Genomic DNA, 18,331 nt, shown 5'->3' with positions numbered 1-18,331 from the left:
CATCTCTTTCTAGTTTCATGTTCTGTCTTTCTGCTGCCCATACAAATCCTTTGGTTCTATTCCCTTTGACTCTATCAGGGTGACTTGAAACTTGGCTCCTAAAAATCTTCCCCACCCCACTCAAAACAACAGAAATTTATTCTTTTTCAGCTCTGGAGGGTAGAAATCCAAAAATATGTCCGATCTCCATCTCCATCTCCATCTTCACATGTCTCCCCCGTGTGTTTCTTCCTCTATCTCTTCTCTTCTTACAAGGGAGTCAGTCATTCTGGACTTAAGATCCGTCCTGCTCCAGCAGGATGACATCTTAACTTAGCGAATTACATCTGCAAAGTCCAAATAAGGTTTCAGGTCTCCTAAAACTCTTTATGACTCATTTCGTGTGAATGTCTCTGTGTAAAACTGTTTGATTTTTTTTTTTCCTCAAAGAACAACACTGAAAGCCATGTATAATATATACATTGGAAAAAGTCTGGAATAACACACACACTTCACTGTCAGCACTAGAACTGGGAGAGGGAACTTGCAATTTTTTCTGTATGTACTTTGGCATTTTTGGAAAAAAATACCCCCTTACAGTCAGCCAGTTCTATTCTGTAACAGAGGAGAAAAAATAAGGAGAAAAAATAACTGTACGGATTAATGGATAACACAAGGGAAGATAAAGAAATGTGAAAATGAAACTTACAATCTTCAAATCTTCCCACATTCTCGCCTGTAGTTTTATGTCTCAGTTTCTGGGTCTGTCTTATTCAAGTTTCAAGTCACTGGTGTGGAACTCTGTCTTTCTGGGATTACACAGTGTCAGGAACACTGTTGGCATGAAAGCAACACTAATAGTAAAGCAACAGGAGGCATTTTTACAAGAGCGAGCACTACCCAGATGGATTTTGATAAGGTTGGTATGTACCCCGAGAGGTCGTAATTACCCACATCAAAGAAGGAGTGGCTTCTTAAGCAAATGGACTTTATCTTGCCATCTGCCAAAAATGTACCAAATGCTCTTACTTTGCTGAAAAACATCTGCACTCTTGGAACCAAGTCTTCACAGCTTTGGACCGATGAACACGACTTGAAATAATACTTTTATTACTGACGCGTGTGACCGCCACTTTGCTCTTTGCTTCTCTCACGTGCTCCCAGTTTGGACACAGCATGGACAGTTTGCCTAAATGAGAAAGTAGTGGGTTATGGCTGAATTGGGAGCAGAGAGAAAAGTTATCTGATGAAAGCCATGCAGGAAGGATTTCATTTTCCCAGCTCATGGTCAATTTCCACCTTACCGGCTGGTATGCCGGGCTGGGTGGTTGTCAGAGGATTAAGGTGGCAGGCTAGACTGTATGAGAATTTAGCTAGGACTCAACCTGGTTTCTCATTAGAGTCCCCTACAGAGGTTCCCCACCCACCCAGAGAGTTTGATTTAATCAGCCAAACTTTGGAATTAATAAAGACAAAAACAAAATAAGACAAAACAAAACCATCAAGCACAAAGCTCCATGGCTCTCCAGGTATCTGTAGAACACAGAACCACTAATGGGGCAACAAGAGGTCTTTGGACGGCACGTTGTTCTCCAAAGGAAGACTAGCTACTGCCAGACCTCGTTCTGTCCTGTGACTTTTGGTTTCGTGTACATTTGAAAAGTAATTAGATACGTAGACAAATAAATAAGAATAGTCCAAGAATATGTTGAACATTTATAATTGTGTTTCAGACTTGCTACTTTGACTTTATGTACGTAAAACTCTACTATTACGTTTCTCTACATATTTCTTAAACATTACTTAATAAAGTGTTTCACCTATTGTTTCTGCAATGACTGTTAAATTATCCATCTTTAAAAAAAACACAGAATAAAAATGTGTTTTTCCTAGTGCCAGAGTTTCTACCACTGGGGGCACTGAGCTTTTTGCATCTCCTTTTCGGAGATGCGATACTTATTAGATTTTTCATGGATTTGATAAAAATGTTTGAGACTAATCTTGCTGCTGCTTTGTGGTTTTCATCCTATTTCTTTGCTTCCAGTATTACCTGGGGGTGTGTTCGGCTGTGCTGTTTCCTATTGCATTACTTTCCAGGGAGCTCTGGGCATAGTGTTTTAGAAGGCACCTCCGTGGAGGATAACCTGGATGTGAAAAGATCTGAAAACCATGTTGAGTGATGAGCATTTGAAGGAAGTGGAGGCAAATGTCTTAGAAAAACTATGGTGTGAAATTGTAAGGTAAATGATGGTTTCCTTAGTACATTTTCTTTCTTAATGTAAGTTTTGTTTCCTAATTAAAGGAAACGTAGATCCTCCAAGGGTGTTCCTCCCTTGTTCCTTGATATGCAGCCTCCTTTAGGGCAAGGATGGTATTCACCATTCATCTGTGCGGCTGCTCCCTCTGTCATAGTCGTGATCAAAGCAGCCTTTTCTGTTGATCCTGGGCATGCTCTTAGAACCTTTCTCAGTGGTACTCCAGGCAGCCACTACTAACTGACTGGTGTTGGCATTAAAGATGGCGCCTCTCTGCATTCCCTCCATTAAACGTGTCTTGCTAAGTACTGCTGCCAGGTGGGTAATTCTGCCCTTCGGCCACCAAAGAGGCTTCATGATCCTTATCTGAATACTCAGATAACAGCTAAGACAAGATCGGGATATTTTATTAGGACTACAATCAAGGCTAGGTGAGTAACAAAGTGGAAACAGAGTAACATAAAACTAGACAGTCTTGCCTCTACTCCATTCTTAGCCTGTGATCTCTGAGAAGGATACTTCCCTGCATAGTACCTCGTCTGCCTCCATGAAGAGGAAACCATTTTTAACTTCTGCTTTCTAGGAATATTTTTAGTATCTCCAGGACTTCAAAATTTAGATCCAAGAAAATGAAGCCCCGAGAGAGAGGGGAATTGTTGTTTTCTCCCAAGTTGTATGAGCTATAAGTGAATTGCCTGACATTTCTCTGAAGACTGGCAACAGAAGGTTCATACAATGTGTCTTTAAGAGAGCACACTTAGCTACCATTCAGTTGTGATCTCAGAGTTCCGACATCTGTTCAGAAGATTCACACCTGTCAAGGTTATAAATGCTGTCTTCAAGAAATCTTTGAAGAGCTACTGTGGAGAATAGGGTGTAGGGTTTTTGAGTATTGCTTCTGAGGGTCAGCTAGACCAGAGGGTAGAAATTAGAGGGGGACCACCTTGAGTTTGATAGGAGGTTATATTTCCTATTAAGAAGAACTTCCCTAACATGAATACGTTGTCTAATGTTATAGAGCACTCTTACTCACTGGGACTATTTAGGGAAAGGCTGGATTGCCCTCTGCGGGAGATGGAGTTTAATGGATTCCTATCTTAGATGGAAAATTGAACTAACTCTCCCTTCCAGAGGGAGACTGGTAAGTTAGATATTGCTAATCTATACAGTACAGTATGTGTGCTTGTGTTGAGGTGGTCCATAAACCTTTTGACCCTTTCTGTCCTGACACCTGTCGGCCAACACATGACTGATCGTAGGTCATGATGATGTATCTGTAGTTTCTTAATAGGAAGGTCTTTGAGTGGGAACTGAAAAGACAAGGTGATGAAAAAATAACCAGTGGTAATCTATACTGGTACAGGTTTATAACTGAATATAACCTAGTTGCATTATAATATATAAATGTATTCATATACAGTCTATAGTTACAACTTTATAAGTGAAGGCAACATAGTCAGTTTAAAAAGAATTTTAAACACGATTTTGATATTACAATTATAAAATGGAATATTATGTAGCCTAAATAATACTGCTATAGAAAATACACAACAATGTGGGGAAATACTCACACAATAGAGAAGAAAAAGCAGGTTATAAAAACAGCATGTAAAGTATGATTCTATTCTTGATTGGGAAAAGCCTGTATTTGTGCTTTTAAAAATAGATTGGTTAAAGGTGTGCTTTAATTTTATAAGAAGAAAAAAGACTAGAAGAATATACCCCTGCAGTTAATAATGGCTATTATAGGATTGTAGAATTATGGGTGATTTAGAAAAATTGAAGTATAGTTGATATACAATGTTGTGTTAGTTTCAGGTGTACAGTAGAGTGATTCAGTTGTACGATATACTCTTTTTTAGATTTTTTTCTATTATAGTAATATTGAATTATTAAATATAGTTCCCTGTGCTATGCAGTTGGTCCTTGTTATTTATCTATTTTATATGTAATAGTAGCTGTTAATCCCAAACTTCTAATTTATCCTTCCAACCCTTTCCCCTTTGGTAAGCATAAGTCTGTGTCTTTGAGACTATTTCTATTTTGTAATAAGTTTATTTTTATCATTTTTTTAGTTTCCACATACAAGTGATGTAAGTGATATCATATGATATTTGTCTTTCTCTGTCTGACTTAGTACGATAATCTCTAGGTCCATCCATGTTGCTGCAAATGGCATTATTTTATTCTTTTTTATGGCTGAGTAGTATTCCATTGTACATCTATACCACATCTTTATCCATTCATCTGTTGATGGACAGGTTGCTTTCATGTCTTGGCTGTGGTAAATACTGCTGCTAGGAACATTGGGATGCATGTATCTTTTCCAATTAGAGTTTTCATCTTTTCCAAATATATATCCAAGAGTAGGATTGCTGGGTAAGTCTATTTTGAGTTTTTGAAGGAACCTCCATACTGTCCTCCATAATGGCTGCACCAATTTACATTCTGTGGGTGATTTTTGTTTCCTTTTAAAATGTTTCCCCAGATTTCTAAAATTCCTAAGATGAATACACATTACTTTCGTAGTGTGTAAGTTTTGTATTGCTGCAGTAACAAATTATGGCAGGCTCAATGGCTCAAAAAAGCACAAATGTATTATTTTATGGTTCTGTGGTAGGAGTCAAACATGAGTCTCACTCGGTTAAAATCAAGATGTCAACAGTGCTGCTTTCCTTTCTGGAGGCTCTGGGGGAAATTTACTTTCTCATCTTTCCCAGCTTTTAGAGGCCATTTGTATTTCTTGGCTTGTGTCTCCTTCCTTCATCTTCAAAGACAGCAATGTTACATCTCTCTGACTTTCTTCCATAGTCATATCTCCCTCGGACTGGCTTCAACTGGAAAAGGCTCTCTGCTTTTAAGGATTCTTATGATTAGATTGGGTTTACTTGAATAATACAGGATAATCTCTCCATTTTAGGGTGCTTAACTTTAATCACATCTACAAAGTCCCTTTTGCCAAGTGAGTTAACATATTTATATTCATGAATATATTTGGAGGGGCATTATTCTGCCTACTTCAAGTGGTCAGAATAACAAATTATTTTGTAAAAATGTACTGAACCCTTACTGAACTCATTCTGCACTTTTCAGTGGAAGCAATGCCACATGTGAGGTCGTGCTCTAAGGCTAGCCATCAGAAACCTATGTGACCCACAACAGAGGAAACTTTGCTCTTTTAAGTACCACAGTACAAGGGCACTAATGGGGTGCATGCACCCCAGTGTTCACAGCAGCACTGTTTACAATAGCCAAGACATGGAAGCAACCTAAGTGTTCATCGACAGATGATTGTGGTATATTTGTACAATCAAACACTACTCAGCCATAAAAAACAATAAAATAATGCCATTTGCAGCAACATGGATGGACCTGGAGATTGTCGTTCTAAGTGAAGTAAGCCAGAAAGAGAAAGAAAAATGCCATATGATATCACTCATATGTGGAATGTAAAAAGAGAAAAAAAGAAGACACAAATAAACTCATCTACAAAACAGAAACAGACTCTCAGACAACGTAAACAATCTTATGGTTACCGGGGGAAAGGGAGTGGGAAAGGATAAACTTGGGAGTTCAAGATTTGCGAATATTAACTACTACGTACAAAAGCAGATTAAAAAAAACATTTTTTTTCTGTATAGCACAGGGAACTATATTCAATATCTTGTAATAACCTTTAATGAAAAAGAATATGAAAATGAATGTATGTATGTATATGCATGACTGGGACACTGTGCTGTACACCAGAAATTGACACATTGTAACTGATTATACTTCAATTAAAAAAAAATGAGAGAGCACTAATGGGACTACTTGACCCAAAGACCATGAATAGCAATGTTGTTTAGAAAAATGTGTTCAGATTTCTGAAGAGGATGCCAGGAACCCCCTTCCCCTGTCTTCCCAGCCTCCTTGCCCCTTATCTTTATTACTGCCTCTCCCTTCTCCTCATGTGTTCAGAAATGGTGAGCAGAAGTCTCAGTTTCTAAGCTACAGGCGTGGGCCGCCCTGGTCTGTGGCACGGGTTTGAGCAGGGTGGGGGCTGGGGGGTGAGGGACAGCTGAGGACTGAGGTGAGCTGAGAGAAGGCAGCTGTGGGAGCTTTTTCTGGTGTGAATGAAACCTCTGGGGGATATCCTTGGAGGATTCGGGATCTCTCCTTTCCTTCTCCCAGGGGTCTCAGTGATTGGCTCACCCACTTCCTTTGAGCTGCCTCCACTAGTCTCCAGAAAGGCATCTATCCTTTCTTGCTCCACTGTGGAATAAAATACATGGTTGTTCATACAAGCCAAAGCCCTTCTGGAGTTTTCTGAGGGCTTTTGTTTCCAGCAATGAGGGGAGTAAAAAAGCTCTCTCTCCTGCTCCCTTCTGTTTATTTTGACTCAGATTATGTGGGGATCGCACACCCAGGTGCTCACGGGGGAGCGTTGTACAGAAAGGTCTGCCTTGGAAGGAGAGGGGCACAGAAGGGGACGGGGAGAGGCCCTGCAGGGGGTCAGGAGCAGCGGGTCTGCAGGGGAGAAGGGCTGCGCCTCCCCCCCACCCCCACCCCAGGGTGAGCGCCCCTCCAGCCCTGGCCACCAGGGTCCCCACATGATCCCTTTTCAGCAGAGCCGGTGTGTCTCCTCACAGTGTTCAAAAGGCAGTGTCCTCTCCCCTCCTGAGCGGCTCTGCAGTTGGCTGAGGGTGTGTCTCTGCAGTTAGCCTCCAGGGGAGACTTGTTTTGGAGAAGTTTGCTCTTTGGGGAGCAGTGAAGGGGAACGGTGCTCCTGACTGGGAGCTGGGGCTCACTGTCAAAAATGATGGTGACAATTAAACCAGCAGCTGTCCCTTCTAGGGCTCACTTTTTAATTAAAGTAATTAATTAATTAATTATTTTATTGAAGTGTAGTCAGTTATAATATGTCAATTTCTGGTGTACAGCGTAATAGTTCAGTCATACATATACACACATATGTTCGTTTTCATTATAGGCTACTACAAGATATTGAATATAGTTCCCCTGTGCTCTACAGAAGAAACTTGTTTTTTTATCTATTTTTATATATAGTAGTTAATATTTGCAAAGCTCAAACTCCCATAAGATACTATGACATAAGAACTATTTTATCATTGTTACGTGCCAATGATTTCAAAGTAACGCAGAAGAATCATATAAAACTATGTATTAAATCAGTGCAATACATAAGCAATTCAAAACTTACAGTGCTGAAGTATTGTGCTGTACACCAGAAATTGACACATTGTAAACTGACTATACTTTAATAAAAAGATAAATTAATTAAAAAAAGAGAAGTTATTGGGAATGAGAAACACTGAATAAAGCACTGCGGTCATGGAAAGGGCTTAGCTTGGTTGTGCCTGGCCCTGGAGTAACACCCAGAAAATAAAATCTGGAGTCCTCACCTGCCCACTCCTTCCCCTCGACTCTTTTGCTCACCCCTCTGTGACAGCCCCAGTGCTTTCTCTGCTCCCAGAACACACTACTGTGCCCCAAATCTGTATGTTGACATTCCAGCCCCCTTACCAAATGGTAGAAATTGCATTTCATGTGTAACTAACCCAATCTTGCCAAACATTTACCAGTTAGGCTAGGTGATCTCACAATTTCAGATGGATGTATTGTATCTGAAGATTGATGATCTTTCATAATTCTGTTGCTGGCGTGGGTGAACAGCAATCTGAAAGCTACCGGATGAAATAAAGACCTGTGATAATCTATTTTATTCCTGGGAAGAAAAATGAAGCGCAGTGAGGAAGGACAGATCAACCCGCTAATGTATCCAAAAGGATCTTATTAAAAATGAATATGATTTCACGAAAATTCCAATGGTGTTTAATTTATGTAATATTATTACTGCTTCACAGAAACTGAAGCACCCCATTATGTGACAGGTTACTTTCCACACTTATTAAATGTGTCATGGGATTTCTCAACTCATGACACAGGGCAGAAAATTTTAAAAATCTGCCTTTTTTCTTTAAAAAGAAACTGAAGGTAAAGCAAAGGACAAAATGTTGACCGTATGAATGAAAGCGAAAAATGACAGCACAGACCCAACTCGAAACCCTGAGGGTACCAATTTGCTAACTAGAATTTTCCTGGGATTGTTGTGGCTTTAAACTACAGAAAGAACCATGAAGGTTTCCTCTCTCTGGCTCATCATTTCAGATGGACAGCTGTCATTTTTCCTTAGCAGACGGAGGCATTTCCTTTTTCCGGTTTCCAGGTGCTAGGGCTATTCAGTGAGTGCCAGAGAACGAGGTCGATATGGACACAGACTGACGAACCAGTAATACTGTAATGGCACATAACCAAACCCCGGTTTTGGACTTTGGTCTAACAGCAAAATTGTACGTCGAGGTACTGATTAAAGTAAAACCTCCGTGTTTCAAGAGGTATATTCATTTTTTTAAAAAGCCTATTAGGGACTGAATGAGTTTACAGTTCTGAATAACTGTATGTATGGTGAATAGTAAACAACCTGAATAGGCCTTCTAAATGAGTTCTTTATATTCAGCTTCTAGAAACTTGTAATTACATTTGAAGCAGGACATGGGATACAGAAGATATAAAACTGTTCAGCCCCCAACCGCCACTTGAATTCAATGAAGGCAGCCCAGCAAGATCAGTGGAGCGCATGAGAAAATCACTGCAATTAATCATCTCTTAAAGTTGAACTGAAGAAAGCTTTTCCTTAAAAACAAGTAGGTTTCACTCTTTTTCATTAGTCCTGGGCTTTTGAGATTAATTGTGATAGGGCTGCGTTTTCAGCAGCAATTGATCTTCTCGGTCTTACGTTTTCTATCTCGCTTGGTCACGTTAGAAAATTACAGACCTAAATACTGCCACAGCATTTCAGTTGGAAAAGTGGAAGCCTGAGAAAAGAGAAAAAAAGTCTACTTTGATTTTCAGCAACTCTGAAATCAAATGTGGGGCCACTCCAAGAATTTCTCCCCATCGTGAGCTGTGGAAGACAGAAATGCCCAGGGAGATTTAGAAGTTTAAATATGAACAATTTTTGAATAAGTAGGCCATGTTTTCAGTGTATTTATGTTAATAAAAATATGGCAAATTAGAAAGAATATCCCTTCCAGATGGATTGACCAAAATCATAACAGTTTGCTAATAACCTTAGCAACCTGCAAAAATTTGATCAATTTTCTTATTCTTCCCATAATTCATTCATTATTTAGAAAAATATTTATTGAGTTTCACTCAGTTCTATAGTGAACGGCAGTAAGCATTAAGGGTCTGAAATATCTTATTCATATTTCAGAATATACATTCAATTTATCATCTAATCCTTTAGATTAGAATTAGGTCCAACCTAATCTTCTCTGGTCTTGGCTCTCTTGGGTCATATCAATTATAATCGAAGCCAACCCTTCCCTTAGAAGCCTGGGGCACAGACTGGCATGTCCTGATGCTGGAGGGCCTTGAGGAGGAGAGAAAGAACCACGCAGAAGCGGTATGTGGGTGGCCTTCATCACAAACCACAGCACCTGCTGCCCAAATGGATCATGGCCACGCAACCGCATTATTCACTGTTCTCCTAACAGACACCTTATTGGCTGGTTTCTCATGTTTGCACATGCCTTTTCCTCTACTTTCTCTCATTTTGGCCCTTTGAACTCTCAACCGTCCTATACAAACCCAGCTCACATCATTTTCCTTCATTAAAGCATCTTTCATTTACTGTCTTCATTCTCTTCCCAAGGTAATTGCTTCTCTTTAGATTTCTACTTACTTGTATGTTTCTTTTGGTGCCCCTTTGGATGTATGGATGGTAGATGTTTTCTGCCTAGTATTCAAACTAGACTGTAAGTTCTCTGAAAAGAATGTTTCTTGTTTATCTTAGTAGCTGCTGGAGAATTTTGTTGGTTCTCTTTCAAACAGAAGGTACCTGATAAGTGTTAGTTGACAGAGTCAGGGAGAATTGGATACAAGACTGGTGACATGTATCTGGCATATGGATTTTATTTTTACCTTTCTTTTCTCTCCCATCCCCATAAATGGTAAGGAAAAAAAAGAACCCCCCTATCAGGACTCCATGTATAGTCAAAGAATCCTTGCGTTGGAGAGAAACAACTGAGGCTAGCTCTTTCTGTCGCATTTGTGGCACGGATTTTTCCAGTGGCAGTTGGGAAAGTCACCAACACAGACATAACGTCATTGCAAACCAGGAGGCCAAGCATAGCTGTGGGAAAGAGGGCCCGTGTTCAAAAGGAAATATCCAAAATAATAGAATGGAGGGTCTAGAAAATCACCACCATGAATGCCTTTTTTGTGGTCTCATTTTCCCCAAGGTCGCTCTGGTATGAAAGTCCTTCTTTAAGGAGATAACATAAAAAGAAATAAGTGGTGGCAAAAAAAAGAGAAAAAGAAAGAAAAAAAGAAAATCCAGTCATGTAATGGCCTTGCGTGTTCTTGGGCTATTTCAATGCAATGTTTATCTAATAAATAGCATTTCAGTGTTAAACAGTAGAGCTGTGTCTGCACTCCTGGTCCAAAAGGCTGGACCTCTTTCAGGTCTTGCCGTGCTCTTTCTGCTGAAAAAAAGTTCTGTTTTAATGAAAAGAGATACTATGTGACTGGAGCCAGCACCAGTGATGGCTGCTTAATGTTTTCATGCTTTTAGTTTAGTGCAGAAGTCTTCAAACGGAACCACAAGTTCCTGTGTGTGTGTGTGTGTGTGTGTGTGTGTGTGTGTGTGCGCGTGCCCCTGCATGCATACATTCATGAAAAAATGCAAGCTTAGTAAAAACTGATAGTTCTTCAATAATAAAAATCGCCCAGAGGATTTTTTTTTGAGATACAATTTTATATAATGCTCCCTGCACTGAACTCTTGAAGAGAGAAAGCCATGTGTGATGTGTGTTGGTACATTTGTGTAATAACTTGAGTGAATTTTTTGATGTCAATGTTGAAACAAAAAGGAAGAAAAAAAAAAAAGACAAAAGTGTGGTTGTGAAGTTTAAAAAAAAATGCTAATTCCAGAAGAGAGGAAATGAAAGCTATGTCCAATTACCCACCTCAACCTTTAGACGGTCCACCCATTGAGATAGTAACAGAGTAATTTTTGAGAGTAAATTCTAGAAGTGTAGTCACTGACCTTGCTCTTCTCCAGGGGAGGGGAGTGTGTTCTGAGAAGAGTTGGGTGGATTTCCAACACGGTGGAGGGAAGAGGTGACGGGGAGAGGGGAGAAAAGGGGCAGTTGGACATTAAAGTGGTTAAAATGCAGTGCATTAAAAATGGCCTCAACCACAGAGGGAAATATAGGATGGTGCCTTGTTGATTTAATCTGTCTCTGTAAACTCAGAAGGAGATGTTCATGTGGGTTCAAGGCAGTGTTTCTACCCTGAACCAAATCCACATACTGAATTTGGCTTATAGACGGAGGTAGTTCCAGGCTGCAAAATGGGAAAGAGAAACTTGGAAGGGGACTTCCTTAAGGTGTTCTTACTGTAGGTCTGAACTTCTTAATAAACCCTTGCATGTTCATTCAAACATTCCGTTCATTTAAAAAACTATTAGGCACCTTCTGGGAGCATAGGAAGGACTGAAATAAACATGTCCTGTCCCTGAAAAACTTAGTGGGGTTTAACTTATGGAATCGGTTTTGCATCATCTGTAGGCCCTGCAGCTAGGGCTTATTTTATTTAATTACTTAATTAATTACTTTTGGAGCAGAAGCGGTGGTCTTCATTTTAGTCTGATAAAACCCTTCAGCAATCAGCAGGCTATTCCATGCAACGTTGGCGTCCCTGCAGAATTCCACTGCATCTTGAGTATTTATTCAGGTATTCAGCGTATGTTTCCTACCTTCATTCAATAAATACATGCCTACTGCCTGCCGGCACAGCTCTGGACACTGGGCAGAGCGAACAAACGGTTCAGCTACTTACTCCCACCGACCTTGAATACTTGTGATGGAATGTTGATGACAGCGAGGCTCCAAATGATCAACCCATAAAGTATAAGAGAAACAGCTTTCTAAAGTCAGCCACTGTATCAGAAAGAAGGGAGGGAAGCGAGGAAAGGGAAAGTGACAGATGTCTGTTACAGTCCTCACCTAACATTCAGCTTGACACGTCACGAGTCTGTCACCCAGCATTTGACTCCTGACTCTGTGGTTTTCTTCTCTCCTTCCTGGCTCAGCACACTTCTGGCAAACTCTCAGGGTAGCATCTCTCTTGCTTTAACCCAGCCCCAGGACCCCTCTTTCCTATATACTCTGACTCAGTGGAGAGTCCCTACTCCAGTGAGTACTGGCACTGGGGCGGGAGGTGCATGCGAGAAGCAGGAGTTAGGGGTAGGGGAGGCGGCAGCAGGATGAGTGGAGATCGGGGTGGGGAAGGGAGGAGTTCGTCATAAAAGAATGAGGACAACTTTACAGGGATGATAAAAGAAAGTACAGTAAGTGGCAGTAACTCCAATGAAAGCTAAATTATTTTAAAGCAGGAAGAAATTAACTACTATTTTTTTTAATGAATAAAAAGCAAAGGATAAAGTGTCATGAAGGGAAGGGATGCGAAGAAAAGTCTATTGGGGTTTCTCAGAGTGTGGGTCCAGGATCACGGCATCAGCGTCACCTGGGAGTTTGTTTAAAACTGTGCTTCTCTGAAATCCTGAGCCTAGAAAGCTCCAGGTCAACCTGATGCAGGACATTTTTCAGGCCTTTTCTTCTTGAGGTTGGTCGATCCTCCCTACCTGGCGATACATTTCTTCTTTCAAAATAAGGTGCTGAGACTCATCTTTTAGCAATTTGTAAGATGCTTCCTTTCATAGTCTCTTCTTTTGATTCCTTGTTCCTTATTTTCTGTAATTTTGATCCATAGCCCGTGAGCACAAACTGTCAAGGTCAACGAACACAGCTAGAAACAAGAAAAAGATAACAGCTTGCTAGTTCTCGGGGTGTATCAGCAAGGGGAAAGCACTTGAATCAATCCGAACGTCAGTTTGTGAACTGCTTGCTCACAGACATGCAAATAAATCAGTGTTTTATTTGAGCAGACATGTAGTGGAGAAAGGATTGCACAATTCTGTGTTGTACACTATCTGACACAGAGGCAGAGATATGTGCAGATATTGCAGAAATCAAACATTAATCTTTCCATCTGAAATTGAAGAATATATTTTAAAAATTACATCTATATATATATTTTTTACAAATAACATGCTAATATATTCACTCGGCAAATATGCAGAGACACGGTCAGTGTGAAGGTAAAAGGCATCAGTTACAGGTCAGGAGCAAAGAAGGAAGTAACAGTGAACACTTACATGATATTTACATGCCAGGTCCTGTTCTAAGCACTTGACTTCCATGAATTTATTCAGTCCTCACAATGGCCCTGGGAGTTACTTATTGCTGGCAGGCCCATCTTAAAGATAAGGATGAGGCACTGAAAGGCCCAAGTTGCCCGAAGATCACAGTCTGGATTTGAAGCCAGGCGGTAGGGCCCAAGAACTTCTGCTCTGATCTGCCCTGGACAGTAACCTCTGTTTCCAACCACTCTTCAGTCCCACCCGTAAGCACAATTTAACGCTATTACTGTAGCTTTTAGCAGATCAAGGGCAGTCGAAGAGCAGACAGGAGGAGGCAGAGCAGAGATACCCAAGGAAACCCAGAGGCAGGCGAAATGAGACCAGACGACAGGTCACAAAGAGGAGCAGGGAGAAAAGGAAGGGACACGGAGTGAAGCAAGCAGAAGCTAGAAATGGGCCAATGGTGTTGCTGTGCAGCAATGAAAAGCAGGCGGTTGGGAGAGAGTGAAGGAGGTGGAGAACGGTTTCTGACGATGAAGGGATGCGGAGCGCACAGAACTGAAAAGGGGGCGCGGAGGAGCCAGTCGTCAGAGACGTGGCCAAGGAGAGTTTAGAAAAGAGGATCTCTGTCCAGAAAGATAAAATAGAAAGACAAGAAAAAGGAAAAGAGATGACCCTCTCCTTGGACATTCCGAACGCCACCACGCCCCGTGGACCTCCGCTATAAATAAAACGGTCCTCATTGTAATAAAGGGCACGGTCTCAGCACCGCAGCACGGACAGGGAGCACTCACTAAATAAATAATTGATAAAACAAAACGGCTTGAATCGAGCACCAGGGGCTTTCCTCTTTTCTCTCCACTTTCCCGCAGCCCGTGTGCTTTCGCTGCTCAAAGATTAGAGACACGAGAGACCAGGACTGTCATTCCCTGTGCACGCAACACCTGTCGCAGCCCTGCCCGTGGGGCAGCCTGGAGGAAGGCGTGAGCAGAATAGCACTGTTTTAGATTGGCTTCGGGTTAATTTAAACTTCCCACTAGCCCAGTTCCGCACGGTAAGAGCCGGCAGCTGCCTCTGCATCTCAGGATGCGGGGATCCACGCTTCGCAGCCTGTTAGCTGCTCAACACAGGCATGCGAGGCTCATCTGGGGTTGCAACTGCCTGAGGGGCCTGGGTTCTCGAGGGTCTTCAAGAATGTGATCTAAGAGTCAAAGGGATGCAGCCAAAAGAAAAAAAAAATCAGAAATAACTTTGCTTATTGACCTGAGAATTGAGAATTCTTGCTCGTAAACGAATTGCCTCCTGAATAAAATCCAAATGTGAGGCCTCCCATTCCAGAGTTCCCCAAACTTACCCGATATTAACAATCACTTCGAGTGCTCACTTAAAGAAGAAAAATGTTTGCCAAAAATGTATTCTGGAGATTCTGTGTAAATAAGTCTGGGTAGGGCCAAGGAATCAATCCCCCCCCATAGATATACAGGTATACAAGTCATTCTTCTGCTCTGACATGTTTGGGAGGCAATGATACACCTTATACACCAGCGAAACTGTGTTTCTTTTTGCTCAAACGGGTCCCACTGCCCCCCTACTGTACACGTTACAGCACGTATCTCCACAGGGACCCTGCCTTCTACCCACCAAAACCATCTCTTCCTGCTGCAATGCTAGCCATTTTTGAATGAGCAGGATTTCTTGACCTTCGCAGGTGAAAATGGTCTTGAACGCAGTTTGGTTGGTGTTTATCCTGGAGCGCTGCTCATGTTTTATCTTGGTCTATGGGTAGGTTACCCATCATGTCCTTTTACTATATTGCAGGCTTGGCGAAGGAAGCAGCCATGTCTTCAAATAGCCTCACAGATATGAAGTGTCTGGCACCGTGCTTAGGGCCATATCTCACCCCTCCCTTCTCTTTCCTTTTCGTATCCTTTCTGTGCATAGAAAGGGTTTTGCTTGTAGTGTATGTTTACTAAATATACGTTAAGTAAACGAAAAACTGAAATCGGAATTTTGGAGGCTTTTATTAATTTGTATTACTTTTAGGTCTAGATTGAACAAACGTAGGAAAAAGTACCTGGAGGCATTTCGAATGCAGAATGGAGATTTTTTTTAAATCTTTCTTTATAGGCAGATCAGAAATTATAATGCTAGAGTCTTGGTCGTTTAGTTGGGGGGCATTTTTAGAAGAAACAAGCATTTAACTGAGTATACAGGAGCCATACAAAACTCCCCAGAGAATTAAGGAAGGACACAAAATAAATGGGGAAAGTTTCTCCTATCCTTATCAGCTGTTTTGTTTAAGAAATGTAGTACCAAATACCTTCTGATATGGTGGTAACATCTTCTCCCAATCGCTTCAAATTTCTATTTGAGTCTATTTGCTTAGTATAACTTTAGGTCAAATACAACTTTACCTCTCTAACTAGAGTTTCAAGGAGATCAATATTTTTCATCAATTTTTGTAGTAATTTCCCTTAGTGAACATTTCAGCCTATGTGTCAGTCATCACTACGTGTCCCAGGTGCCATACGAGAGATTGTTTTGCTTATTTAGGTGACAGGGTTATCCCATGAATCTTTAGAACCCTCTGGATCACTTTCCGGTTCCTTGAATTGAAATTAAGTTTCCTTCAATTCCATCTTAATGTGTAACCCCGGCTTTGTAAGGTCCCTCCTGCAAAACATCAACTTGATTGGATAATGATCACTCATCCATGTATTTTTCTAATAAACATCCCTTACACAACTGGATGCAATTTTTTTTTCAGAAATCAAGGAGGATTCTACCTGGGAAAGAAATCTTTTGAAATGCTTTTGAAATTATGTTCTAGTATTACGATATAAAACTACAAAACAGTCATGCTCTGATGTTGACACTGCAGTTATGACCGCATGCTAGCAAGCATAAATTCACATTAAAAAAAAGCAATGTTAAAAATGCACTCAATTATCCAAATGTTTCTCAACATCCAGATGTTTGGCGTTACAAGAACAAAACAGCTGGATAGCAATAAGATGGTTTTAGTTATCACCAGCGTATTTTGCTTCCTATGAGACTGTGTGAGAGTCAAAGACATTATCGAATTTTTCTGATAATCACCTTCACAGTCCATGTAACCGGGGTCATAGACATTTTATATATGACTTGTTCCCCACTTTTCAACAAGGCTCTATGTCGTGAGCTCTAACTCAGTGAGAATGCATAGCGTGGACATTTCTTTTGAATGCACTGCATTCCAATCTCACAAGTGAGGACTTTAAATAGAAGCTTATCATTATGTCAAAATTCCTTAATGCTTTTCCACCAGACAGAAGGCATATAAGGAAAATAAGAAATTGAACGGCTCTGCTATTTTTGTGGTTAAAGGGGTCCCACAGTGACCTCTGCAAAGTGTAATTGTTCACCTATACAAGGAAGCTGGTACATTTAGAAGATGAGTTCCTTTAGTTACAAAACAGAAACAGACTCACAGACATAGAAAACAGACTTATGGTTACCAGCGGGGGGAAGGGGATGGGGAGGGATAAATTGGGAGTCTGAGGTTTGCAGATACTAACTACTGTATACAAAATAGATAAATAAGTTTCTACTGTATAGCACAGGGAAGTGTATTCAGTATCTTGTAGTAACCTATAATGAAAAAGAATATGAAAACAAATACATATATGTTTATGTATGACTGAACTATTATGCTGTACACCAGAAATTGACACAACATTGTAAATTGATTATACTTCCATTAAAAAAAGAAAAAAAAAAGAAAGGAAAAGTATTCTCACACACAAAAATAAAAGATGAGTTCTTTAGGAATTGGTTAAACAAAAAGATTCATTTGGAACTAGTTCTAATGCCTTTTTGTTACGTAATGTCAGATGTGCAAAACTTGTATGCATATGCCCTATGGCATTACATAAGAATAGCACTTCAGTGCAACTTAATCACCAGGTAATGCTATCTGAGGTAGAGACAGGTAACAAGTAACAGTCATTTGTGGCTAAGCAGCTCTACTAACAACAACAAAAAGGCAACCTAATGAACTCTCTTTAGTTAGCAATCAGGCTCCTTTCATTCTTTTGAATTACACATTTAGGGAGGAGGAAAGAGGGAAAAGGCCCACACATCTTTTACCTCCATTAATTTCAACAGGATGTTGGCATGTCTGTGTCAGGCGCTACCATTACGAAACCTGGTGTGGAATTACAGCAAAACATCTTGCAAGATCTTGAAGCAATCATTTGCATTTGTGCTTCCTATCTGGTGACTAAAAATTACCATTTCAAATTTCAATGAGTAATCCCTATCAATTTGGGATATTTAAGAAGTCACAGAGACCTAAAGATAGAACAAAGTCTGCAGAAGTACTCGGGCGGAGGTGTACGTGGTTCTTGGATAGGGTACTGCATCGTTAGCGCTGCTGTATTTAGAATGATACATACATGATAAATAGAAAAGCTATGTACCCTTTACTGCTCCTCAGTTATATCTACTGTATAGGACTGAGATAATACCTGAGGCTGACTATGCTGGATTGGGACAAAATGATAATTTTAATGTGTGATGAATGTAAGTCAAGAGAGAGGAGACCTTCTACGCCAACAGAATGTAAGCTCTCTGAGGGCAGAAGTCTTATTGTCATGCTTCACTTCTGATCTCCTCTGGGCCTAGAGTGGTACCTGGCACATAGTAGGTGATCACTAAATATTTGTTGAATGAATGAATATTCAACTCAATCCCTCAATAAATATTTCTTGAGAGTCTGCTTGTTATCAGACACTTTTAGGTATCAAGGGAGATGCAAAAGCTGGATGAACATGCTCAGGTCCAT

General features: G+C 40.5%; 1 long non-coding RNA gene across 1 annotated transcript; it reads left to right on the top strand.

Moving 5' to 3' along the window:
• The first annotated feature begins 3,048 nt into the window (after window positions 1–3,048).
• Window positions 3,049–8,051, top strand: LOC140700430 (uncharacterized). Its single transcript, XR_012078821.1, has 2 exons — window positions 3,049–3,375; window positions 7,911–8,051. It is a non-coding gene; the product is annotated as an uncharacterized lncRNA (long non-coding RNA).
• Window positions 8,052–18,331: the final 10,280 nt, after the last annotated feature.

This window comes from Vicugna pacos, chromosome 12, assembly GCF_048564905.1.
Source record: "Vicugna pacos chromosome 12, VicPac4, whole genome shotgun sequence".
Taxonomy (NCBI): domain Eukaryota; kingdom Metazoa; phylum Chordata; class Mammalia; order Artiodactyla; family Camelidae; genus Vicugna; species Vicugna pacos.
This window is presented reverse-complemented; position numbering and strand designations above follow the sequence as displayed.